General features: G+C 35.6%; 1 long non-coding RNA gene across 1 annotated transcript; it reads left to right on the top strand.

The window, feature by feature from the left end:
* The first annotated feature begins 1,579 nt into the window (after nucleotides 1-1,579).
* LOC132045834 (uncharacterized) lies at nucleotides 1,580-6,699 on the top strand. The gene is made up of 4 exons (XR_009412534.1): nucleotides 1,580-1,655; nucleotides 1,859-1,894; nucleotides 2,031-2,112; nucleotides 6,409-6,699. It is a non-coding gene; the product is annotated as an uncharacterized LOC132045834 (long non-coding RNA).
* Nucleotides 6,700-7,171: the final 472 nt, after the last annotated feature.

Genomic DNA, 7,171 nt, shown 5'->3' with positions numbered 1-7,171 from the left:
TCAGTATAAGAAAGTTATGAGCGTTTGAAGTACAGAACCTTTTATGGACGCTTCCGAAGCCGTTTTTTTGAAAATCATTTTTATCATGGTTACCATAGAACATTCTCATTCTCGACATCATCAACATCATTGTGAAACATATCCGTCGTTATTGTCATGAAAGCTTACAATACCATAAACCTTCGTTTTGGAATCCATACGGGCATTTTGGAAAAACATTACAAGTTATCGGGAGGAAAATCACATCTCGAAATTATGGGCATTTTAACTTTTTGAAAAACAAAGCAGTTATGAAGACCTCTATGAAATCGTAAACTAAGAATCATGCCTTTGAAAGAAGAGGGACGAGCCTTAACATACCTGCGCCGCACCTTACTAGCTACGCTTACTCGTCCGAACTTGTTGGTCTACATTCAAGAAAATTGACGAAATCATTAGACTCATTACCACGTACTTGTCTTAACCTTTCAAATACATTTACTTGTTATCTGCGAAATTTCGCAAAGCATCTCCTCTGGAAATACGCCATCCCCGAGATTCCAACTCGGCTTATTTTAATCAACAACCATCCGGGAATTCAACCCGGCCAAACTATCCACAATACCAACGCTTATTGTAGCAACACTTCAATATCCAATCGAATCCAATTTAATTCAATTCAATTCAATTCAATTTAATTCAATTCACATAATCTTCCATCAACTCAAATGACATACTACTTTATCCGAAACCTTCAATTTCCACAACAACCATGCATTTCATTATCATTCACATACTTTAACTTCAACAACAACCTTTATTCTACATAACATAATCCATAACGACAACAACTAAAATGTCAAATAACGTCAATTACCATAACTTACCAATTCTATACCATTCGGCCACAACAACAACACATAAGTTTTCATGAATTTCCATTCTTTTCTATACATTACAACAACAACCAATACACATGCACATACGGCTACAACTTCAACATTGCATGATTTCACACTTTTCATCTATTCTACGTTATGGAGTTCACCACAACAATTAGAACACTAAATAAAGTTAATTCATCATAGGCACACACACCACCCGACATTTTTACAACCATTACAACTTCAACACGAGTCATCAAACATTCATTTTCATCATAAAATCTACACAACAATCGATCAAGAATACTAAATCAATTCAATTCACTACTGGAAAATGAGCCTATGGCAACAAACTTATTAGCAACGGTCATACAACCGTTACTATAGATCATATATTGCAACAGTTTCAACCGTTGCAATAGGACTTCGATGCTATTGGAACATTTCGACTCTTAAACCGTTGCAATAGTGTTTGAACCGTTGCCATAGCTCTAGTTATTGCTACGATTTGTCCACCGTACCAACGGATGTATCTAATAGAACACATTTGGGGTAAAAAAATTCTATTGGTACGGTTTTAGTTCCCTCATTATTTTCCCCCGTAAAATTTCACTAATCCCTCCAAACCCCCAAAAACTTTGTACTCTTTTCTTTTAATCAGTATTTGTCTATTTATTCTAAAAAAAAAAAAAAAAAGACAAAGTTCCAAAACGCTGAAACACCAATTCATACCACAAAATTGCAAACCCTTTTAACACCAACTCTTATCACAAAATTGCAAACCCATTCAAAGTACGTTCTCCTTCCTCTACGCCATGTCCATACCATTAGCTTATTGCTATTAGCTTTTTCTTTTAGGAATTTCAAACAAAATATAGAAAAGAAAATTTCGGAAAATGTTAATATACGATCCATTTTTTTGTTGGGTCTTGCCTCGCAAAATCTAATTGATTTTGATATTGATGTGCTTTTCTTGTTGGGTTCTCTTTGAACAGCGGACACACCAACACTTTACGATGTGAATCGCAGTGGTGAGGCTTCAATTGAGATTCTTTTTCCTTTTCTGAAGTTAAATAGTTTGTCTTTTATTCTAAATCCCATTTACCCAGAAAAGATTACACCTTTCTTAGAATTGTTTTATTGATTTTTGGTCAAAATTTTCTGTAGAGTTTGTTCGAGTTCGTCGATTGAGGTTGCTTACCAGTAGATTTGATATTTAGCTCAGTTGATTGCGTCTGCTTCTCTCCAGGTACTCCCTCTGTCATAATTTTTTTGTATTTATTTTGCAATTCTCAATAGTTGATTCGAATTGTAGTCCCATATTCCTTTGATATACACCGTATGCAGAGATGTGTAATACAAATTTTGGGGTTTGTTTTTGGGGGTTTGTCCCATTATAATTTTCGAATTAAATTTTTTAGTGTTCTCTTTGGTATTTTTTCTTAAAATTTATTAAGATTGGTTTCTTCTTATGCTTTGCAAGGTTGTGTTGAAATTTTGGAGATTTAAGCTTATGTGTTTGCTTTCTTAAGAGGATTTATACTTTATGCTTAAGATGCGTAATTGGTGGAATTTTTTATGGTAGTTGTTTCCGCATTAGTTATTATGGTAATTAATAAGCTTAACTAAGGTTTGGTGTGATAAACATACACGATAGATGAATGTTGTTGGCTTGATTAGATCATGTTGTGGCATTTTGTTCCATTTTTATGGAGTCCAGTTATGTTGTAAAGATAGTCTAGTTTGATATGCTTTCATTTGGCTTGTTCTTGAATGGTCTGTTGTTAGCATTATTTAATTTATTTTGTAGCTTTAGTTGTTATGGTAATTTCCTTGAACTAAAGTTTGGTGCTGATGGGATAAATGTAGGCAACAGGCAGTGTTGTTGGTTTGGTTGAATCATGTTATGGTATTTGTTACACTTTAATGAAGTCCAATTATGCTGGTAGAAGGAGTTTATTTCTATGTAATGGGTGGAGTGCCTGTTTTGTTTGAACTTAGGATCAAAAAATGAATTAGTTTAGTTAAGATGTTGGCTGAGGTTTTGTTCGATAATGGGATGGATGAGTAACATAATAGGATAAAGGGGTAGGGAGTGGCTAGTTATTTTGGTTGAATGACATGAAAGGCAAGTAAGATTGTAGCTAATAATTGCGACCCCTTGATCTTAAATAGGTTCATGACATCCCGTTGGTGATACCATGGCTGTGCGGTCCTATGTGGTCTACTTCACGATCACCGATGAAACTTGTTAAGATTAAAATAATCGGTAAGGGTATATGATTTGTGCATGGCCTGCTTCTAACCCCCCACACCCTTCCTTTTGCCTTTACACTTGCCTGCTCATGCTATTTGTGTAAGTGACTCATCTAAGATTGGCCTGCGTATGCATTTGGCCACCTGCATAATACCTTGCCAAGCCTCCCTCTTGCATTAGCCCAGGCTCAAACTATTTAGTAAGCATTCCCTCTTGGTTAGATAAGGTGTCCATGTAGGTTGATCACCATGTTTACTATGCACGCATCCCCATGTATACCTCTTGGTACCGAAACTAGCTTTGTCTTCTCCTTGAGCTTGCCCTTTGTTTGAAGTATTTTGGCATATTTGGCATACTTGTTATTGCATTGAGTGTGCGATCATCCACTTCATGTGTGTCTTACTATGCTCCTATCATTTGTCAACAAAACACCCATGCTTCAAGACCATTCAATGATTTTTTAGATTTCTTAAGTGTATAACCTCTCTCTGCAAGCGCATCATAAAGTCATGTCTATTATATCTCTATCCCCCTCACCTTATTTAGTGTTTATCCATATTGTTCCAGTGCCGTTGTTCCTCTTTTTCTTCTTGTTCTTTTCCTTTTCTTTCCTTGTTTGATGTTGACATCCATAGTCCCTCCTCTTTCTCTTAAGAGGCACATTTCCTGCCTACTTGCTCGCTCTTAGCCGCATCACCTTGTTTATTTTGCCTTTATGTGTGTACCGTCATCTCTTTTCTTTACCGTGTCCATGAGACCTTCTTAACTTAAGATGACTCTTGTTTATCATTTATTTTTTTTGGAAATTTTCCATAGTTGATTAAATATGCTTTATACGTTAGAAAGTTACATTTGTTCCGGAAAAAAGAAATTTCATCGTTTTTGCTATAAAGTACCTTTTTTTCTTTCACTTAAACACAACTAAAAGTCTGCCCCCTCCGGCAGACTTTTTCTTAAACACAACTAAAAGTCTGCCCCCTCCGGCAGACTTTTACTTAACACAACTAAAAGTACGCCCCCCTCGGCGGACTTTTAGTTGAACATAACTAAGAAGAAATACGCCGGAGGGCGGACTTTCCCTTGAAAACATATATATATTTTTTTTTTAACTTTTCAAAGTTCCATTACGTAACTTCATAATATACGCTGGATCAAATGCTTCTTTGGTTGTCATCCCATAGTTTATTTGGCTACCAACAAAAATTATCTTAGCCAAATTAGATAAACCACCTATGAAGATATAGAGTTGGGACCCAACCACTCAGCCTTGTCAATAAAGTCATAACAATCTTTTAACTTAAAAACTTTTAACTAGTATTCTCAAGAAATAATCTTTACTACATATAAAGTACCTTTTTTTCTTTCACTTAAACACAACTAAAAGTCTGCCCCCTCCGGCAGACTTTTACTTAACACAACTAAAAGGTACGCCATTTCCTCCGGCGTACTTTTAGTTAAACATAACTAAAAGTACGGAGGGCGGACTTTCCCTTGAAGATATATATATATATTTTTTTTTTAACTTTTCAAAGTTCCATTACGTACTTCATAATATCTGGATCAAATGCTTCTTTGGTTGTCATCCCATAGTTTATTTGGCTACCAACAAAAATTATCTTAGCCAAATTAGATAAACCACCTATGAAGATATAGAGTTGGGACCCGACCACTCGGCCTTGTCAATAAAGTCATAACAATCTTTTAACTTAAAAACTTTTAACTAGTATTCTCAAGAAATAATCTTTACTACATATAAAGTACCTTTTTTTCTTTCACTTAAACACAACTAAAGTCTCGCCTCCTCACGGCGGACTTTTACTTAAACACAACTAAAAGTCGCCTCCGGCGGACTTTTTCTTAAACACAACTAAAAGTGCGCCTCCTCTATCTGACTAAGTAATCTTGATTCGTTTCACACGGCACACTATGTGTGTATATATATATATTTGTGTTTTTGTTCTCTTGAAATGCTAATTCCCAGTAAATCATCCCAGCAACTGATACAAGAACTTAAATATCTTTAAGTTTCCAAACATGAATTTAGTAATAATATAACTACGCGCCTATATAAGTTTCGTAAAAATGCATTGAGTGTGTACACGCTTGTTTTTTTTCTCTTGGTAAATAACTTGTATTATAAACAAAAAGTAACATTTTACGGCTGTGAAAAATGAGCTATGCTACTGGACAATATACAAAGAGTCGGCTCATGCATTAGTTCTTAATGTTCTAATTGCACCCAGATGCACTCCAATAAAAGCCCTTTCATCTAGGCGATCCTAGGTCATAACTAAAATGGATAAAAGTTAAATTTGGTCAACCTGAGTTGGCTATCTTTGGTTTCTTGTTTGCCCTTTGATGCACATCTTGTATTATCACCTTGATGATCAAATTTGCGAAGCTAACTCTTCTATTGAAAAATTTGTTGATTCCTTTCCCTCCATATGCTATACCTGTGAAGCTAGGATCATACGATAGACTTTAGCTTAAGGGCTTTTACCCCTTGGATTCTCTTTCTGCCTGGGCCTAAGCTTCGCTTTCCATCCTCTAGCATTCCTTCGATACCCATCCATGATAGCGACTTTTCCCGAATCCACTTGAGAAATCACGGATAAAGAACAAGTGCTTTATGCTTTCATTTGCACATCACATAGTGGACATTTAGTCATTTGTCTCACCCCATTTATATAGTTTGTCTACGGGTTGACGGATCTCTTGTGGCGGCTAACGGTAACACAAAAGTCCATCTAGGCAGTCCACTATTATTAAATGCAATTCTCCTCAGGGCAACTGAAAACCGACCCTTAGCTTAACAAACAACACCTTGGTTGAGAATTTCTGCATGCTTTAACCTCATCCATAGAGTGCACGCTTGTTATCATTATTGATTATTGCTTTTTCCGTAGGAAATACTTGTGTTCTTTATAGAGGTGTGTTTATGAGATACAATCGCAATATGGTTTTTGGATTAGATGTCATTATTATATTTCTTGTGTGATTAGTATAACATTGTTCTTAGTGCCTATTTGGATTGGCTTATTTTTAGGTGATTTAAGCTAAAATAGCTTTTAAGTGCTTGTGTAGTATTTGGATAAAATAAATAAGGACTTTTAAGCACTTGTCTTTAAGCTAATATGACAAAAATAAGCCAAAAGCCACAAGCTAGAATTTCTAACTTATTGCTTTTGGCTTATAAGTCAAAAGCCATAAGCCAATCCAAATGGGCTCGTATTAGTCTCTCTCTTAGTAATGAAAAGAGTTATGACATTGCTTATTCTTTTCTTGAAGGTGTTGAAAATGAAGAAAGGGAAGGCATGGCAGTGAAGACCTTACTCAAGAAGATATTTCACTTGAGAAGATTTTTGGATTTTTTTGCAAGCTTTAGATGTTCTAGGAATATTTTGCTATTGACATTTTGGAACTTCATGCACACTCTTTAAATGTAAAACTTTTATGTAGTTGGGTTTTAACATTTTGCTTTTATGGATATTATAACTAGCTTGTGGACAATATGTATTATGAAAAGTTTCATTTTGTGATTTTATATAATTTGTAGTGCATTATAAATTATTTATAAACAGGGTTGTTATTTTAATTAAAGCGTTAATAGCTTACCTAACCGTGGCAACAAGCTCCAAATTAAACATGGCAACCGTTGCACAGTCATGAAAACCGTAGCAATAGACATTTCTGAATTGTCTCTAATCAATAAAAACCGTAGCAGTAGGCAAATAACTGTTGCATAAAGTCCAATAACCGTTGTAATAACCTCAATTAAGCGTTGCAATAGCCTAACAAACTGTTGCACAAGAGTCTATGGGGACTGTTTTTAACCGTTCCAATTAACAAAGAAAATATGTCGCGGCAGATAGACAAATAACCGTTGCTATAGAAACTTCTATAGCAACGGTTTTGAGAACCTGTCCCATGAACCGTTGCGATAGATCTATCGGCACGCGAGCGAGATGTCACGCATGGTAATCCGTTGCCATAGGTCAATGGCAACGATTCCTTTGTCTATGGCAACGGTTTCCCTAGTGTTGCCAGAGGC

The sequence above is a fragment of the Lycium ferocissimum genome, unplaced genomic scaffold (genome assembly GCF_029784015.1).
Source record: "Lycium ferocissimum isolate CSIRO_LF1 unplaced genomic scaffold, AGI_CSIRO_Lferr_CH_V1 ctg8158, whole genome shotgun sequence".
In the NCBI taxonomy this organism is placed as follows: Eukaryota; Viridiplantae; Streptophyta; class Magnoliopsida; order Solanales; family Solanaceae; genus Lycium; species Lycium ferocissimum.
This window is presented reverse-complemented; position numbering and strand designations above follow the sequence as displayed.